Source organism: Castor canadensis, chromosome 15 (assembly GCF_047511655.1).
Source record: "Castor canadensis chromosome 15, mCasCan1.hap1v2, whole genome shotgun sequence".
In the NCBI taxonomy this organism is placed as follows: Eukaryota; Metazoa; Chordata; class Mammalia; order Rodentia; family Castoridae; genus Castor; species Castor canadensis.
In genome coordinates, this window is record NC_133400.1 from 45,519,794 (window position 1) to 45,541,275 (window position 21,482).

General features: G+C 34.4%; 1 pseudogene; it reads left to right on the forward strand.

The window, feature by feature from the left end:
* Positions 1–21,482, forward strand: part of LOC109696426 (ATPase PAAT pseudogene) — a 30,383-nt pseudogene that overhangs the window by 7,360 nt on the left and 1,541 nt on the right.

A 21,482-nucleotide genomic window follows, 5' to 3' on the forward strand; every position in this document is an offset into this window, starting at 1 on the left:
CTGACATAGGGAATGACTTCCTAAATAGAATGCCGATGGCTCATCACCTTAAAGAAAGAAAGAACAAATGGGACTTCATCAAACTAAATCCTTCTGCACAGCAAAAGAAACAAGACGTAGTCATTAGACTAGACTAGACTAGACTTCGTAACTTAGAATGGGAGAAAAATTTTGCCAGCTATTCATCTGTAAAGAACTAATATCCAGAATCTACAGGGAACTCAAAAACCTCAACCACAAAAAATCAACATCCCAATGAAGATATGGACACATGAATTAACAGGGAATTCTCAAAGGAAGAGGTACAAATGGCCAGTAAATACATGAAGAAGCGTTCAACTTCCTTGGTTGTAAAATAAATGCAAATCAAAACTATACTAAGATTTCATCTCATTTCAGTTAGAATGGCTATCTTTAGGAACAAAACCAACAACAAATGCTACATAGGTGAAACTGGAGATTCCTTAAACAGATAAAAATAGATCCAGTGACACCATTCCTGGGCATATATGCAAAAGAACATAAGTAAGGATACAATAGAGATACTTGCACACTGATATTTATCTCAGCCATGTTCACAATAGCCAAGCTATGGAAGCAATCCAGATGCCCAACAAATGATGAATGGATTAACAAAATCTGGTATATTTATATATACAATGAAGTGTTATTCAGCTATATGGAAGAATGACACCATGTGTTTTGAAGTAAAATGGATACAACTGAAGGATATCATGTTAAGTGAAATAAGCCAGGTTCTAAAAAACAAAGGCTGCATGTTTACTCTCATATATGGTAGACAGAAAAGATAAACATTTATACTAAAACAAACATGATCATACACAAACTTATATGTAGAACATGTTTTTAATAGTGGAACTAGTCTATGGAACTTGGAGGAGCAAGAAAAGAGAATGATAGAGCATCAATAATATCAAAATACATAACATCTGTGAAGGTAGAAGATATATTGGCATGTACTTAAAGCTGTTGAATAATGGGGGAGTGAGTGGGAAGGAGTAAGGGAAAGTAATGTAAGGGGTTGAACTGACCAAAGTAAAATATGTTTACAGTGAGGATACATTGAGAAACCTCTTTAAGCACTGACTTAGAATTAATAACAAAAGACAGGACTGTAAAATAGGTACATGCTTGTTTGGCAGGTACTTGCAGGGGAGGGTGAACTAAAAAGATGAAGGTGAGGGAATATGGTTGATGGCCTTCATATGCACATTCAAAATAGAACAATGAGACTCTTGTGATTGCTTTATGTGGGGCAGGGAAGAGGTTGATGGGAAATGATAGTGGGAGTGATCTAACCAATGCACAATTTAAGCCTATTCAGAAATTCACAATAAATTCCCCCTGTACAATGAATGTATCCTAATAAAATATCTTGACATAAAAAAATGACAACTTGCAGATCTCTCCTGTTGTTTTGTTAACACTTGAAGACAAATTAGAAGATAAGATTGAGGCTTCATTTAACGTGGGCCTAAGGTAAATTTTTGTGCTTTAAAAACATCATGAAGTCAGGCATGGTTGTGTACACTTGTAATTCCTACTGTCAGTAGGTGAAGACAGTAGGATCATGTTTTGAGGCCAGCCTGGGCAAAATTAGCATGAATACCTAACTGAAAAACTAAGAGAAAAATGACTAGGGACATGGCTCAAGTGGTATCTTAGCATGTATGAAGACCTGAGTTCAATCCCCAGTACCGTTTAAAATAAGATAAAATAAAGTAAAAAATAAAGATAACGTAAGCAGCATCAAAGAAATAACCAAATGTGTAATTTGAAATGGGTGTTTTGACGATACACCATAAAAACTAGGTATAACTTACTTATTTATAGTTTTTTAAACAAGGACTTGGGTTTTGTATTTTCTCCTAGTTACAAAGGCTACACATTGGACATACATCATATAGTTTGTCAAACAGTAGAAACTTTTTTTTCTTACCACCTTTACAACGGATACAGGTTGTCATTGTTGGAACCACTTTAGATATCCAGAAATGAGTTTCTACTATGATTGAAATCACATGGCTGCACTGGAACTTTCTGTTCCATCTTCAGGGGAGTAGAGACAATGTGCACTTTTACATGATGTTCTGGGGATGGAGGTTAAAGCTGATTCTATGGTAGTCACTACATAAAAATTCTTATATCATTGTCATGTTAGTCATCATTCAAGGGAAGGCAAGACAAAAACATCTCTGAACTTCAATTTAAAACTCCAAATATTTGCTTAATTTCAGTATTTAAAAAGTTATTCTACAGTCACTATGGAAAGTAATATGAAGAAAAGTAAAATCAAAACACAGTAACTGTCACTACAGTATATTTATGCAGAGTAGATGGAATATTATAGCAAAATGATACTTACACCTTCATGTTTATTAGAGCACTATTCACAGTAGACAAAATATAAAATCAATCCAGATGCCCTTCTGGGGATAAACTGACAAAGAATATAGGGTATATTTGCAAAATGGAACACTAGTCAACAAAAAAAGAATCAAATTCTGTCAACTGAAGAAACATGAATACAAATGCAGAACATTATGTCTGAAACAAGCCAGATATAGAAAGACAAACAGCAGATTACCTTACTTATTCAACCTTGTAAAACTAAAGAGCAGAGCAGAGGTAACTAGAGATAGGAACTGCAAGGAGTAAGGGGACAGAAAATAATTAATGTACACTGAAAAACATGGGGGAAGGTGTATGCATATATGGAAATATCATAATGAATCTCATAATTTGAACAATTAATGTGAGTTAATTATAATAAATAACTTTTATAATAGCAAAAAAACTGTGCAGCAATAACTCTTATGAAAATTGAAAGTTTACATAAACAAAATAGCAATTATGTGTAATCTGTGTATGCTTAAGCAAATGGCAAACACAGAAATTAATCTCTTTTTAATTTTTCAGGTTTATAGAGAGTATTCATCTCAATTCTTTAAATGATAAGCCTACAGAGGTGGTTAAGTGTCTGGATGTCAATCATTTACTTATGATTAGGGATGGAAAATTTGGGATTCTACAGGAAAACTGCAAAAGTGTTATGAAACACAGCCAAAGTAAAATCACTTAGAATGTAAGCCAAAACATCTCAAGGTATACCATGGGATACAGCAGACAAACTCATTTTGTAAAATATGTTAATGCAACTTTCAAAGAAAGATTAAAGTGTGTGTCAGCTTAGTTACATTTGCTGAATCAAGTAAACAAAATGAGTACTCTTTTGAAGTGGGAGCTTTTGGGACTTTTAAAAATTATAAACTTTGTACTTTATTTATTAATTCAGGGTTTTATGACTTAACATGCACAGGTCAACTAGATAATTCAGTGTTTCATAAAGAATTATATCAAAAATTGAAACTCAAATGAAAAGGAGGGTATAACTAACCCAGATCTCGTAGTTCTGCATAATCTCAACTGAAGGCTGAGGACTTGAGGTAGGAAGTACCAAGTTTTCTCTTGGAAATTGTCTGGGAAAACTTGAAATAAAACACCTGATGTTAAGATTTCCAGCACAACCAGACTCTAGAACAGGTCTTGTATTAGGAGCATTATGGTGTAAAATTTTGTTCTGCTCTTTCTCCAGAATTTTGGTGTTGAGCTCATCTAGCATCTCATTTGCTCTGTGAAGATTTAAAAGGACAAATAATTGAGATCTCATTGTTTCTATGTTCCTAAATGGCTTGCATTTTTAAAATAAATTGTCATAAAGGTGAACGGAATTCCCCATTAAGCAATATCTCAACACTCACAATGTGTAAGAGCATGTCCACTGCACAATTCCTGAGAATGCCATTAGACGCAGTTATGTATACAGGGCAACTGTGAGATGACAGATATGCTAATTTGCTTGAGTATACCATCCATATAATTATGAGTAAATACATTAAAACATCATGCCATAATTCACAGGTATATACAATTAAAAATAAGGATGAAAATAAAGCTAGAAATATTTTAGTAAACCAGTTAAGGGATCTTTACAAAGGCCTCCAAAATGTCTTTTTATTCTTTTGATTTCACTATCTGTATACTTCCCCCATTATCTGGGAGAAATTAAGCACGCGGAACTGAGAAATGATTCAGAGCAGCAACCTCTAGAGGAGGATAAAAGAGTTGAATTGAGGATCAAAATCAGCTAAAGCATCTCATCACACCGTCACCAGGGCACCTGAGGTGGAACCTGCCTTTTCTTTCTTCCACATTCTATCACACTTACCAAGAATTATTTCTTACTGCTTTGCAAACTGTACCTTCCTTCATCCCTGTCTTAATCTCTCTATGTCACAAGCCTACCTTTATTAGAGAAGAAAGGGTCTGAAGAACAATTTGTCTCCAAGCACCCTCTAATGATAACAGAAAAGATCACAAACAAGGAGAATTAATTTACAAAGTGCCAGAATGTGGCTGGAGGAGGAGTAGCAGCCCTTTACCCTTTAGGTTGAGGTTGCAATCTTCCAAAAATAGTTAAACTTGTTAATGTTTCTATTTAGAGAATTCTGAGCAGCAATTTAGAATCAGTGTAATTGTATTGATGATAAAGCTTAAAAATACTTAAGGTAAAAGACTAATTGATGAGGCTAAATATACATTAAGAAAAAAAGCCAGGTAGAGCCAATAAAGGGAAGAAAATAAACTATCCTGGAACTATCCTGGATGATGTTTATAAAGGTAAGTTCATTTACTGACAGTATTTTCCAAAGTTATTTTCTCCAGTTTTCACATCCTACTAATTTACTGAAACGGTCTCATTAAAAATTGATTTAAAGACAAGTTTATGAGCTTAATTATGTTCCATGATTGTTTTGACTTACTTCCTTAGTTCATTCGACAATGATTTCCTAATTTTGACAGCTTCTAGATAGAGTTGCTTATACTTTTCAGCGTCTATTTTTGTACAATCTATTTGACTTTTCATTGTAGAGAGTTCACATTCTAGATCATTAATCACGAATTCCATGTGACTTCTTGAATCATTTTGTTTCTGCCTTAATTGCTCTAACTTTTCTTGATATTCTGCTTTTATCTAATGCAAATTAAGGAGATATATGTTAATAACCATAACCCAAGCAATCATTGTGTATTACTGAGTCAGTGATTCAGAAAGTGATCTGAAATATATGTGAAAATAGATGCTGTAGCTAAAAGTATTTATCATAAATAGTAACTTCACTAAATCTGAATTATAAAAATTTGAATCATTCTTTTATGTCTGTGGTGCTGGGGATCAAACCTGGGCCTCTCACAGGCTAAGTTCATGCTCTGCCTCTTAGCTGCATCTCTAGCCCTGAGTCATCCTTATGCCAGTATTCATGTCATTTCATAATTAACAAACATAAAATAAATTAATGTTTTAAAAAACTTAACAATGTATCTTAAGAACAATATTCATAATTATATTATTTCAACATTATCATGTTTTTCCTCCTAATATTCTTGTTTTATGCCAACTAGTAGTAAAAATAAAACAATTCTTTATTGAAACATCAATTTATGTATAATTGTGGAAACTGGAAGATTTAAAGGGACAATCAGACAACATCTTTCTTCTAAAAGTCGACAAAACAAGCTGCAATACGGGAAGTAGAAGAAGTATATATAATGTATGCATCCAAAATATAATTTACAGTTTAAAGAATTAAAGTATATTATAGACAAATAAATTTACCTCTAAAAATATATTGATTTTTTTCAGTTTTTTTCACTAAATACTGTTTTGCTCTATTTTCAATTTCCTTATATTGTTCTATTTTACCACATTCCACCATATACTTTTTTATATGACTTTTGAGGCTTATTACTTCTTCTTCTAATTTCACTATATCCTTCTTTAAACTTTTACATTTCTTTTGTGTAGTTGTCTTACACTACACAAAACTCCTGCTGAAGAAACTGATTTTCTTTATCTAGATGTAAATATTTTGAAGAGGCCATTTCTAGTTTATCTACAAGATTATCATTCTGTATGAATAAAATAATTTGGAAATGAAAAAATTAGAATAAGAATACTCTAACGGAATAGCAGTAACAGATTTTGATGTAAAATCCATTGCAATAAGTGACAATCTCTAGCTACATTCTTACAACATGATCCAATGAATTTCTCCCATATTCAACAAAGTAAAACTCATTATCAATTATAAGAACACGATAAGTCTTTCAACTCCCATCATCTCTCTTACCAAACATTTGAGGTTAGACTCGTACATTTTTATGCTTGTGCTGTAAAATGACACTAAGTCACCTCTGAGTACCTTGCCCCTTCCCCATAGTTTTAGGGACATTTTGGGGAATTACTTAGGCCTGGATTATAAGTGTCTCCCAGAAGAAGAGTTTGAAAATAATACTCTAATTGATGGATCATATAATAATGGACTTTAGTGTTGTAATCCTTTTCCTGAATTTCAAATGGTTTTTAATATTGAAATGTATTCCAAGGGTAATGTCTTCTAGTAAAAAGCAATGAAATCTTCTGTTGTAAAAGTGCAATGATATAAGTCATGCATTTTTTGAAAAAAAATCACTTCAGTACTGTTATCTTACAATCATCTGATTCTTTTCATAAAATAAAGAAGCATACTACAAAATAACAACAAAATGTTCTTTCCTAGGATAACTATTTTCATAATGTTAATTCTGCTGAGACTTGAACACAGGAGAACTTTTGATCTTTCAGTGTCTTGTATAGGATTATATCATTTGAAAATAGGGATAATTTTACTTCTTCCTTTCCTACTTGAAATAGAAGTATTTCTTTCTGTTACCTTATTGCTTTGACTTAGAATTCTAGTATTATAGTTAATTAATAATGGCATGAGTGGACACTATTGTCTCATTCCTAACTTTAGAGGAAATGGCTCCAATATTTCCCTATTTTGCATGATGTTGTCTATAGCTTTATCCTATAAAGCCTTTACTGTGTTCAGATATGCTTCTTCTATTTCAAGATTTTTCAATGTTTTTATCAACAATGTTGTTGTTGAATTTTGCCAAAGGCTTTTTCTGCATCTTTTGAAATAAATTGTGTGAATTTCTTCCTTTATTCTGTTTATGTACTGTATTACATTGATTGATTGGCATATTTTGAATCATCATTGCATTAGTAGAATGAAACCAACTTGATAATAGTGTATGATATTCTTAATGTATCATTACATTAATAATGTGAAATGGCTATACTACTGAAATAAACCTACACATTCAGTGCAATCCATATGCACACAAGTAGAAGAAAACACAGGGAAAACCCTTGAAAGTATAGGCATATGTAACATTTTTTCTGAATAGAGCCACAGTTGTAAATCGAGACCTTAAGAGTTGAAAAATGTGATTGCATCATATTAAAAGCCTTCTAAACAGCAAAGAAACAATTACAGGAATTAAAAGAAAACCTATAAAATGAAAGACAATTTTTGCCAGTGATTCATTTGATAAAGGATCAATATCCATAAGATATACAGAGCTTAAAAATAAAACACCAAAAGAATAAATAATCCAGTTAATACATGTGTAAATGAACAATTTTCAAGAGAAAGTACATATGGCTAGGAAATACAAAAAGAAATTTTCTACATCCTTGTCTATACAGGAAATGTATATCAAAATATCATTGATATTCCATTTTCCTACCAGTCAGAATGACAACCACCAAGAAAGCAAAAAAACAAATAATCCTGGAAAGGATACAGTCAGAAAGGGACATATACACTGTGGGTGGGGATGTGAATCTATTCAGTCACTATGAAAATCAGTGTGGAGGTTCTTTAAAAACTAAAGGTAACTGAGTGCCAGTGGCTCATTCCTACAAATCTAGTCAATCAGGAGGCAGTTTGAGGCCAAACTGGGCAAAAAGTGAGACCCTATCTCAAAATATCCAACAAACAAAAAGGGCTGGTAAAGTGACTCAAGTGGTAACATGTCTGACTAACCCCAGTTCAGACATGAACTGACTAACCCCAGTACTGCAAAAATAAAAAAACACTTCCTAAATGTAGAACTACTCTATCCTGCTATACCATTCCTGGGCAAATCAAAATACAATAGAAATACCTGCATACTCATGTTTATCACAGCACTACTCACAATAACCAAACTATGGAATCAGTCTAGGCTCCCTTCAGCCAATGAATAGTTAAAGTAAATGTGGTATATATACATGATGGAGTATTATTCATCCACAAAGAAGATAAAATTATGTTGTTTGCAAGAAAAAGGATCATCATGCTAAATAAAACAAGCCATACTAACCAAGACCAATATGTCATGTTCTCAAATGAATGCAAGAATGTAAATAGTTTTTTGAAGCGCTTCCATACTGTTTTCCATAGCAGTTGTACTAATTTACATTCCCACCAGTAGTGCATGAGGGTTCGTTTTTCTCCACATCCTTGCTAACATTTGTTGTTTTGTTCTTGATGATAGCCATTCTAACAGGAGTGATGTGGAATCTTTACGTGGTTTTGATTTGCATTTCCTTTATGGGCAGGGATGTTGAGCATTTCTTAATGTATTTTTGGCCATTTGGACTTCTACCTTTGAAAAAACTCTGTTCAGTTCATTTGCCCATTTCTCATTGGGTCATTGATTTTGTATGATTCAGCAGTTCTACTCCTAGGGATATACTCAAAGAAATGTAAATTAGGTTACAATAAATGCACCTGCAAACTCAAGTTTATTGCAGTATTATTCACAGTAAATAAGCTATTGAAACAGCCAAGATGCTGCATTAATTATGAATGTATTAAAAATGTAATGTTTAGATAAAGAATTTTATTTGGCCATAAAGAACAGTGAAATTTTTTCATTTGCAAGTAAATGGATGGAAATGGAGAACATCATCTTAAGTGACAGTAGCTAGACTCAGAAGATCAAAAGCTGCATGTTCTTTTTCATATGTGGAATATAGACATAATACAAACACAAGTAATATCATTATAAAAATAGGTCACATTAAGGGAAACTCACATAGGAGAAAGGGAAGGTAAAAGAAGGAAGTTCAGAAAGTGAATATACTTGATGTATTGTCTCTTTAAGATAGAATATAGATTTTTAAACCTGTTGAAATCACCATAAGAAGTAGACTAAGGTAGAAAGAATAAAAGTAGAGGAAATGAACCAATTCCTGTTATAATACATATGTACATAGAAATGTCACAAGGAAACTTCCTGTATAGCTATCTTAAACAAACAAACATGACATTTTATTTTTCTTTTATGAAATCACAGAACAGGAGGGAGGAAAAGGTCCTGTGTGAGTTGGTACCAGTGAGAAGTGGGATGGAGGTAGAGAAAGTGTGTAGGAGGGTGAATATGGTACAAATACTGTGTACACATTTATATAAATGGAAAATGATGCTTATTAAAACTACTCCAGGAATGGGTGGGGAATGTTAAAGGAGAATCCCTGAGAGGGTGAATTCAACTATGATATATTTATATATTGTAAGAACACTTTTTAAATGCTACAATAAACTCCCAGTCAGAACAACAAAACAGAAAAAGAAAAAGAATGTAAACAGTTTCTGTTTTGCAGTCAGTGCCAGTAGGACATGTGAGAGCAAAATAAGAGGGTGTGGGTGAAGTAAACATGGTTAAAGTACTTTATATACATGTATGAAAATAAAACAATGAAACGTGTTGAAATTATTTTAAGACAGAGCAGTGGAGGCAATAGGAATAATAGAGTAATTAAAACCTTTCTGTTCAACTAATACATACTAATGAAATGAGAGAAAATAGAAAATTTGGTGGGAGGTCAGTGGTACTGAATAAGAAAGAAATACTTTCCTTTAGGTACTGGTTACTTAGTGTGGTCATGTTAAATCCTTTATTTTATTTTATTTTATTTATGTACTTTTTTGTGGGACTAGTGTTTGAACTCATGGCCTTGTGCTTACAAAGCAGGTGTGATAGTGCTTTGACCCATACTTCAGTGTAGTGGTTTTAAAGCATGTGTATATATTCCTTGACATTTCTCCTGCAAGATTTCCTCTACAGAATATGAGCTGGTCTTTGTAACTGGTTTCTAGTGAACAGACTATGATGGACCTTCTTCATGATTTTTAGGGCCAAGTTATGTTATGTGATATAGTTCCCACATGACTTTCTCTAGGAAACTTCACTCTTGGAATCCAACCACCATATTGTGAAGAAATCCAAGCTAAACTGTGAATCCTCATGTAGAGGGTCCATCTACTACTATTACTAAAGGCTCAATCAAAAGGCAGCTTCACCTGCCAGGTATTTGAATGAACAAGACTTAAATGCTTCTAGTCCCTAGCTCTAAGTCACTCCAGCTGAGGCCAAGAGGGGATATAAAGAGCTGGCCCCACAGATTCTTACCTAAATTGCATATTGCGAACAAACTAATAAACGTTGCTTTGAGACACTGAGTTTTGAGGTACTTTATGTTAAAAACTCACAAATGCTGGTACTAAATGTGAGGTGCTGTCATTTAAGAAAAGTGAAGAGAGGTTCCAAGATGGCAACTAGAGGGAGGAAGCAGATACTGTGAGCTCCATAAAGTAAAAACCTTGCTGAGACACTGGAGACACACTTGGCAGGGAAAACCACCAAGAAGAGGCAAAAATCCAACACCCCCGAGCCCCTAGTCTGCACTTAGCTTCCCCACATCACATTATACAGAGGAACCAGGAGGGCTCCCAAGCTACCAGACACTGGGTCCTAACCTGCTTGGGAGACACAGACAAACAAGTGAGCAAATAAGCAGCATGTGGTACACCCACAGCCACCCCTGAGATAAACCAGCATAGCTCCCTGGACAGATTGACCTCTGCCCCACAAAATAAAAAAATTGAATAATAAACATAGAATTGAAAAAGACAAGTAGCAAAGAGAGCAGGTTGCCTTGAGCTCTGGAGAAGGAGGGGCAGGCATCTGTGTGAACTCTAACTAAACAAGCCTGCCAGAGAAGGTGGGTTTGGCATCGCCTCCCAGCGAGCTTTGAGTGAACTAGTCTTGCAAAAGTGGCTGGCATGTGGGACTCTCTGCCAGAGAGTGGGGGAAGGGAAGTTCCTCCCACGATCTCTAAATAAACAAGGACTGCAACTATAGCAGGCTGGTACAACTCCACACTGGAGGAAATGGGAGGAGCAGGTGCGGGAGAGAACCCTAAATAAACAAAGCCTGCTGGAGTAAGTGGGTGTGATGGCTCCCCCCCAGCACACTGCAATAAATTAACCCTGCAGCAGTAGCTGGCTGGCAGTAGGTAGGTAGGTTAGCTGCAGCCTGAAACAGAGAAGATACAGGTTCGCAAAGCTGTCTCCTGACCCAAACACCTGGCAAAGCAACTACAGTGCTACTGATTAAATACCAACACCAGGACTGGATGCTGAAGGAGCAACAGCAGAACTACTAAGATTGAAATGGCATGGTTTCTGGACCTAAAACATTTTTTTTATAGTCTTATGTATCTTTTCTACGTTTTTTTTAAATAATTATTTTTTCTTCTTTTTATTATTTTATCTCTTTTCTCTTTCCTCCTTTGGTGAGACAACGTCAGAGCTACTACTCAAACACCAACACCAGGACTGGATACTGAAGGAGTAACACCAGAATTACTAAGAATGAATCTTTATTTCATTTGAACTGGGGATTTTTCCTTTTCTTTTTTTCTTCTTTTGTGCTTTTTCTTTCTTCTTTTTTCTTTTTGCTCTCTCTAATGCTTGTTTAGTTCACTGTTAATTAGTACACTATCTTTCCCTGTTTATTTCTTTGACTAGTTTGTTAGTGGTGGTAGTGGCTGGGTTGTTTTCCATTTTCCTTTTCCTTCTTTGCTCTCTTTCTCCTCTTACCCTTCCATTCTAGATATCATTATTCTTACTATTACAACCTAGATAATACTAAATTACACACAGTACAGGGACAATAACAGAACCAAATGGAATGATGGGAAGACTGAAAAAGGATGGAAACCATTTTCCCCCCAATAACAAATTAGTACAGGAACCAGAGGCAAATGAAGAAAACAGATACCCAGATCTGGACTCCAACAAAACAAAGATAAACTATGCCAAAGAACCCAACAAAGCCCACAAGAACAATCTGAAAGAAGAAATCCTACAAGTATTCAAGGAGAATTTCATAGAGATGATACTGGATATGGTCAACCAAAATGTATACGAGACACTCAAGAAATTCCAAAACAACAAAAATAGAGAATTTGAGGAAGTACAAGAACAAATAAACTATAGAAGCACTGTATAAACACCAAAGTGAACAAAGAACACCAAAAATAGAGAATAATGAACTCAGGATGAAAATTGACAATATTAAAGAGGAAGTGACTCATGATATGGAAAACCTCAGAAAAAAAAACAAAACACAAATGCAAAAATGGAAGGCCACTCCAGCAGACTGGAACAAGCAGAAGACAGAATTTCAGAACTCGAAGATGAAATGGCAATTAAAGGAAAAACTGAAGAACTACTAGTTAGACAACTTAAGAACTGAGAAAGGAATATGCAAGAATTCAACAACTCCATCAAAAGACCAAAACTGAGAATCATGGGAATTCAAGAAGGAGAAGAGGTGCAAACAAAAGGAATTCATAATATATTCAACAAAATAATAACAGAAAATTTCCCAAATCTAGAGAAAACTATGCCCATTCAGGAACAAGAAGCCTCCAGGATTCCAAACAGACTAGACCAAAATAGAACTACCCCATGACATATTATCATTAAAACAACAAGCACAGGTATAGAGAAAGAATATCAAATGTTATAAGAGAGAAAAAACAAATAACTTACAAAGGTAAACCCATAAAAAACACAGCAGATTTCTCAACGGAAACATTAAAAGCAAGAAAAGCATGGGGTGTGGTCTTCTGGGCACTGAATGAAAATAATTTCAACCCTAAGGTACTCTACCCAGCAAAACTATCATTCAAAACAGATGGAGCAATAAACATCTTCCATGATAAACAGAAACTAAAACAATATATGACAACAAAGCCACCACAATAAAAGATTCTTTAAGGGATTCTGCACATAAAAAGTAAAAGCCAATGTAACCAAGAAAGTCCATGCAATACCAAACCACAGGAGAAGAAAAGGCAAGAAAGTAAAGAGTAACATTGATTTAGCTACACACAATCAAACCTTTAAATAATTAAAATGACAGGAATCAACACATACCTATCAACAGTAATACTCAATGTTAAGGGACTTAATTCCCCCATCAAAAGACATTGACAAACTGGATTAAAAAGGAAGAGCCAACAATTTGTGGCTTACAGGAGACCCATGTCATTGATAGAAATAAGTATGGGCTTAAGGTGAAAGACTGGAAGAAGATTTACCAAGCCAATGGTCCCCCAAAACAGGTAGGAGTAGCAATACTTATCTTGGATAAAGTAGATTTCAAACCTACATTGATCAAATGATATAAAGAAGGACATTCCATACTAATAAAAGGGGAAATACACTGAAAGGAAATAACAATTATCAACCTATATGCACCCAATGTCTATGCACCCCAATTTCATGAAATATATTCTGAAGGACCTAAAAACATATACAAACTCCAACACAGTGGTAGTGGGAGATGTTACTATCAATAGATAGGTCATCCAAACAAAAATTCGATAAAGAAATCCTAGATCTAAATCATACCATAGAGCAAGTGGACCTTGCCGATGTCTACAGAACATTTCATCCAACTTCTACACAATATACATTCTTCTCAGCAGCCCATGGAACCCTCTGCAAAATTGGTCATATCCTAGGGCACAAAGCAAGCTTTAGCAAATGTAAGAAAATAGAAATAATCCCATGCATTTTGATCACAATGCACTGAAACTAGAACTCAACAACAAAAATATTAGCAAAAAACATGCAAACAACTGGAAACTGAACAACACATTGCTCAATGATCAATGGGTCATCAATGAAATAAAAGAGGAAATTAAAAGGTTCCTGGAAGTTAATGAAAATGAAAACACAACCTACCAGAACCTATGGGACACAGCAAAGGCAATCCTGAGAGGAAAGTTTATAGCCATAAATATATAGTGCATATATTAAAAAGACAGAAAGACCTCAAATAAGTGCCCGAATGTTACATCTCAAACTCCTAGAAAAACAAGAAGCAGCAAATCCCAAAACAAACAGGAGAGAAATAATAAAAAATAAAGGCTGAAATCAATGAAATAGAAACGAAAAAAAATACAAAGAATGATTGAAACAAAGAGTTGGCTATTTGAAAAAACAAACAAGATCGGCCAACCCCAGGCAAACTTGACTAAAATGAGGAGGGAAAGAACCCAAATCAGTAAAATCAGGAATGTAAAAGGGGAGATAACAACAAACACCATGGAAATCCAGGAAATCATGAGAGACTACTTTGAGAACCTATATTCTAATAAATTTGACAATCTTGAAAAATGGACAGATTTCTAGATACTTATGGTTATTCAAAACTGAACCAAGAGGAAATTATCACCTGAATAGATCTATAACATAAATGATCTATAAAGAGTCTCCCAATAAAGAAAAGTCTAGGACCTGATGGATTCTCAGCTGAATTCTATCAGACATTTAAAGAAGAACTAATACAAACCCTCCTTAAACTGTTCCACAAAATAGAAAGGGAAGGAAAACTGACTAATACAAATACCTAGGAGTAAACTTAGCAAAGGATGTGAATAATCTCTACAAAGAAAACTATAAACCCCTGAAGAAAGAGACTGAAGAAGACTATAGAAGGTAGAGAGATCTCTCATGCTCATGGATTGGTAGAATTAACATAGTAAAAATGGGTATACTACCAGAAGCAATCTACATGTTTAATGCAATTCCCATCAAAATCCCAATGACATTCATCAAAGAAATTGAAAATTCTATCCTAAAATTCATTTGGAAACACAAGATACCATGAATAGCCAAGGAAATACTGAGCAAAAGGAACAATTTTGAAGGTATCACAATACCCAAATTATATTACAAAGCAATATCAATGAAAACAGCATGGTACTGGCACAAAAACAGACATGAAGACCAGTGGAACAGAATAGAGGATCCGGATATGAATCCACACAACTATACCCAACTTAGTTTTGACAAAGGCGCTAAAAATAAATGATGGAGAAAAGACAGCCTCTTCAAAAAAAGCTGTTGAGAAAACTGTTTAGCAGTCTGTAAAAAACTGAAACTATATCCATGTTTATCACCCTGTACTAGTATTAACTCAAAATGGATCAACAATCTAAATTTCAGACCCCAAACTCTAAAGTTGGTACAGGAAAGAATAGGAACCACTTTGGAAGTAATAGGTATAGGCAAGGACTTCCTCAATAGACTCCCAGCAGCTCAGCAACTAAGAGAAAGTATAGACAAATGGGACTTCATAAAATTAAAAGCTTCTGCTCAACAAAAGAAATGGTCTGTAAACTGAAGAGACCACCCACACAGTGGGAGAAAATATTTGCCAGCTACACATCAGACAAAGGACTGATAACCAGAATATACAGGGAAGTCAAAAAACTAAATTCTCACAAAATTAATGGACCAGTAAAGAAATGGACAATTGAACTAAACAGAACTTTCTCAAAAGAAGATTCAAATGGCCAAAAAACACATGAAAAAATGCTCAGCATCTCTAGCCATAAAGGAAATGCAAATCAAAACCACACTAAGATTTCACCTCAACCCCTGTTAGAATAGCCATCATTACAAACACCAACAATAACATGTTTTGGTGAGGATGTGGGGAAAAAGCAACCCTTGTACACTGCTGGTGGGAATGCAAACTAGGACAGCCACTCTGGAAAATAATTTGGGGGCTTCCTAAAAATCTAAACATAGATCTGCCATATGATCCAGCAATCCCACTCCTGGGGAAACATCCAAAGGAATATGACACAGGTTACTCCAGAGGCACTTGCACACCCATGTTTATTGCAGCACTATTCACAATAGCCAAGTTATGGAAACAACCAAGATGCCCCTCTACTGACGAATGGATTAAGAAAATGTGGTATTTACACACAATCGAATTGTACTCACCCATGAAGAAGAATGAAATCTTATCATTCGCAAGTAAGTGGATGGAACTGGAGAACATCATCCTGAGTGAGGTTATCCAGGCTCAGAAGGCCAAAAATTGCATGTTCTCCCTTATATGCAGACTTTAGATCAAGGGCAAATACAGCAAGGGGACTGAACTTTGGTCCCATGATAAGGTGACAGCACACAAGGGAGGTATGAGGATAGGTAAGAAACACACACAAAAAAGATAATATTTGATGTCCTCAATGCAAAGGAACTAATGTAGAAACTTTAAAGCGACTAAGGCTAATAGGAGAAGGGGACCAGGAACTAGAGAAAAGGTCAGATTGAGAAGAATTAACTTAGAATGTAACACATATGTACATGAAAACAATATGAGGAATCTCCCTCTATAGCTATCCTTATCTCAACTAGCAAAAGCCCTTGGTCCTTATTATTATTTATAATATCTCTTCAACAAAATTAGAGATAAGGGCAGAACAGTTTCTTCCTGGAAGCGAGGGGTGGGGGGTTCATGGAGGGTGTGGGGGGAAGGGGGCAGAAATGACCCAAACATTGTATGCACATTTGAATAAAAGATATATTAAAAAAAGAAAAGTCAAAACAACAGAAACATTTGTGATACCTTGAACAAGAAGGTAGGTGGAAGCAAAAATGACCTAGAAAAGCTTCAAAGGGACAGTTTATGGAAGATAATGCATCTCTTCACTCTTTCAGAGCAATCTGAAGGCAAGAGTATTTTTAATAATCTAGATACTTTCCCAAAAGTATTATTTCTCATGAATTCATAGGTAATGTGTATTTATATTGGCTTATAAAATGCATTAGCAAAATTTAAGAACAGACTTTGAAAACCTTAAACATGTTTTCATCACTACATTTTCTGGGATTTGAGTTCCAAAATGTATTTGGTAATAACAGGAATATTTACCTATAAATGTTAAAGAAAATGTATGAGAAGGTGGTTATTTTTACATTTTAGTTTTTAAGATGCCCTAGAAACATTTTCATTATTACTTAAAATATTCCAGCTTTATTTAAATTACATGTTGCTCAGACAACTTTTAAGAAAATTCTAATCTGATTCTTATTAAATTGTTCATCCTCAGTAGACTTCAGGATAAGAAAAATACTCCTAATCTCTCTAAGCATTATCCATGAAATTACATTTTTTCCTTTGTGATCACCCATTTCCCTTTGAAGGTTAAGTCTTCTGTATGATACACAAAAACATAACTTTTCCTTGTTTTTTTACCTTTCCTTTCATTCTGTTTCTCACAATTATATTGGAGAGTTTGATATTTTAATGTATGGTCATCTCAATAAATTAATTTTTTTCTGTCCTGTAATTCTAATAAAAATTGAGGATCACCAGGGACCTTCTTCATCTCCTTTTCCTGCTTTACTTCTCAGCAACAAGTACAAAGTGACCATTCCTTCCCCTTTGCTTCTTCAGCTCCACTTCATTTCTAAATACAGAAGCCTCTGGTATTTAATTCCATTCTCTTCGTAAATTCTCAGAGTTTCTTAAATCTCAAGGACTCAACTCAGATTATCTAAGTCAAATTTATAGTTCTGACCTCTTTACTGAGGTAATTTAGACTAATTCTTCCTTCTAGTTCACTTCTCACAGACATAGTCTTATCCATTATTTGGTGTGGATTTAGACAGCCAATCTCATACAATTGATGCGGATTCTGCTTGGTGTTACTTTGAGTATGACAATTTTTAATCTCGGTGGTAGGAGATGTCCCTCACACTTATAATGTTGACAAGCATACTTTCTGATTTTTATCTTTTGTAATGCTAGACTTTTTCATGTGCAACAAACTATCAATTGTTTGCTTTTGCTTGTTTTTGAATAATTTCCTTTGCTATACACACATGCCCATAAGGAAGATTTGTTCTAAAGTACCTTTCGGATACATACTCAAATACCTTGATTAGATGTTTCAGTCAGCTAGAGTTATCTCTTCCCAACACAGACTTTCATCTTCACATTGTGAATATTAAATATCTTAACCCAGTCCATCTCTGGTGCAGAGATTCATCATATCTGACTCTTCTGGTGAAGTTATGGGATACTGGTTGATTTGTCCAAAAGCTGCCTCATTAAATGTTTGAATCACAGAGTAGATTCAAAGTGGCTAACATTTCTATGTCATTTTCCTAATTCATTTCTTTGGGAGTCTACAGAAAGTGCTTCATAAATTTTGAATAAGCTTAATAGGATTTGTGTACTGTTACCAGTTTTCAACTTTTGATACCTTAATACATATGACATTAATGTAAGAGAGTCTCTCCTGGCACAATCATTCACATAAGACTCATTATATACGAGATATCACATTATTTGCAAGAAAAATATGGTAATAAAATGAACTGATTTTTAAGAAATGCAGAAAATATATTTTTCTGTTTCTTCAGTCATGAGGAAGATATGTTGACACAAATATTCTAGTTCCCTTGATACATGCGTCTGTAATAAATCTAGAAGATTGTTTTCTCTAACTTAAAGAAACACGTTAGTGAAAACAATTAATTGTTCAAATTTAGTGTTCACAGTGTAATCTTGTTGATTTTAATTCCTACAAAGAGAAGCATGAATGACAGTGAGATTCTGTTCTGCTTGATAACAGCTGAACAGTTTTAAGAAACATCAGTATATTGGCATCTTGAATTACACATCAGTCTTTCTGTTGAGTGTTTTGTCTTTGAAAGTATGATGAACACACGTGAATAGAAACAATAGTTTCTGTGCTTTCAATACAGGAGCATGAGATTCTTCTGTAGGGTCCTATTCAAGCAAGTGACCCTTTCTACTTTATCGCTGGCATCTTTTTTTGTAATCCAAAGAAAAAAACACATTCCTGAAGCACAAATACTCATTCTTGATGAGGACCACAAACTGCAATAATTAATTATCAAAAACTTCTTGAATTGTAAAAGAACCCCCAAATGCTAGATCAAATAACTTCTTAAATTTCTTATAGTTTTAAAATTGTCGTATTAGCAGCTACTCAAACACATAGTTGTATGCTATGTCCAGAGCACCATTATTCGCAGTAGTCAAAATGTACAAAAAATCTACTTGTCCTTCAATGGATGAACACGTAAAAATATTCTAAACACAGATTTTAAATAATCAGAAACTTTTTGTTAATATATTGCTACCTAAATCATTAATTTTATGAAGTCAATAAACTACTTCTACAAAGAGGAATTGCACTACTAACAGCAAGTAGTATTAGCATGAATGCAGCAAATATTTTATCCACGAGATTTTATGCTGCCTAAAATATTCCTATATTCTAACACTAGAGCAAGAAAACTTTCTTTTCACATGACAGAAATTAATAGGGAAGAACTTACCAAATTTTCACTTGACAGATTTTTCTTCAGCTGTTCCATTTTTTCTGACTGCTTTTTCAATGAAATTTTTAACTTGTAATTTTCAAGTTCAAGCCCAAAATGTATATTTTAAAATACTTAGTCTCACATATCAATTTTTAAAATGCCATATAATTTCTTAACAAACATCTGAAAGTATAAATACTTAAATTAATAAGAATTTGAAAAATCCATGATTTGGTGAATGTGTCATTTCTCTGCATTTTGTACATAATGAAGAAAATTTAAGGACAAAGTACAAAAGATATACATTTTTTCCATTTTATTTCTTTGTTTATTCACTTATTCACTTTACTGGGATGGAGCCCTTGATCATGTGCTATCCCACTGAGGTATACCGCCAGCCCCAAGGTATGTGTTTCAAATAATGTAAAGATGGTATTTTTCCCAGGCTTCACATAAGCATGAATATTATTGTGACTGATATGGTTCTCACTCTACACTGCTCACTTGCTTTACAACACTCAATTATCTTTACTTTTGCATGCATTCTTGCATCTTCTGAGCACGTTGTCCAGCCTTCTGATGTCCATATTGTAATTCTTGTAACTAAAACAAAGAAAAGAAAGCCTTATAAATTATCAAGTACAACGCATCCTGAGTTTCTGTGCTAAAATTTTATTGGAACATACACATATCCCCCCACACCTCATCTGGAGATAGACTGGGGACTTTTGTGCTGAAACAGCAGAGTCCACTGAGTTTTTGCAAGAGGAATCTAATGCATTCCAAAATCTAAATTTACACTAAGCTAAATTAACACTTAACAGAAAAGCTTACTTAACACTGCTGTAGGAGTGAAGCATGTTATTGTTGTTTTTAAAATATATTTTATCAATAGTGAAATTGACAAAACTAGTAAAATGGAAGACAGAGGAAATTCCCTATAGAAAGAATTATCTTTTTTATTCAAGGACCTTATCATCAAGTATGGTTTAAAAAATTCATTTGTATCAATGACTGCAACTATGCCAAATATGATAATAATATGAGGCTCTAAGTGACAGCTGCATGTCTCAGTGAACAGTGTGCCAGATAGGATCTGCATAAAAAGCTGAATGCTAGGTCTGAATTATAGCTCTACTGGTAGCTAGCTATGTCATGATGGGCAAGCTAATGCCTCTGTGTCTCAGTTTCACTATGTGTAAAAATGTAGACAATAAAAACATCACACATTGTACTCACTACAGAGATAAAACTAAGGAGTATAATCTTAGATGTTTACAGGGTACACAGTGACCTATATATAAAATTGCTGCAAGCTTTCATGTTATGATTGAATTTTATACCCTATTAAAATTTGATCTTTTGGGCAGATGGCATGACAATGGAAAATTTTTCTAATACAAGTTGCACAGAATCATTCTTCAAACACCTCAAAATGGCAGCAAATAAGTAGCATGATCCCCAGAGTACATCTCCAGAGTTTCATGAAACTTTCACCAATTCCACTGACCAAAAGTGCTTTTGTGCTTTCTTTCAGTATTACTTGGTGTGCAATGATCATGGAGCTCAGTGCAGATGGCATCTCCTGGATTGAGTACTATGCAACTGATATGACCATCAGCGGCAGGCTAAGCCACTGACCTAAAGATAGTGGACTTTATTGTGCAATCAAGGTTACCAAATCAATTTATTCACAGCAGGAAATCATGCTGGGCTGCTTTGTCCAAGCCTCTAATTCCACTCCTAGGGATACACGCAAAGCAATATAAGTCTGGTTACAATAAAACATACCTGAACAGCCATGATTGTTGCATTATTCACAGTAGCTAAACTATGAAAACAAACAAGATGCCCCACTACTGACGAATGGATCAAGAAAATATTATTTATATGCAGTGGAATTACATTCAGCCACAAAGAAGAATGAAATTTTGTCATTTGCAGGTAAATGGATGGAAATGGAGAACATTAACTTAAGTGAAGTTAGCTAAGTACAAAAGAAGAAAAGCTGCACATTCTCTCCATATGTGGAATATAGACTTAATACAAATACAGTATTATGAAAAA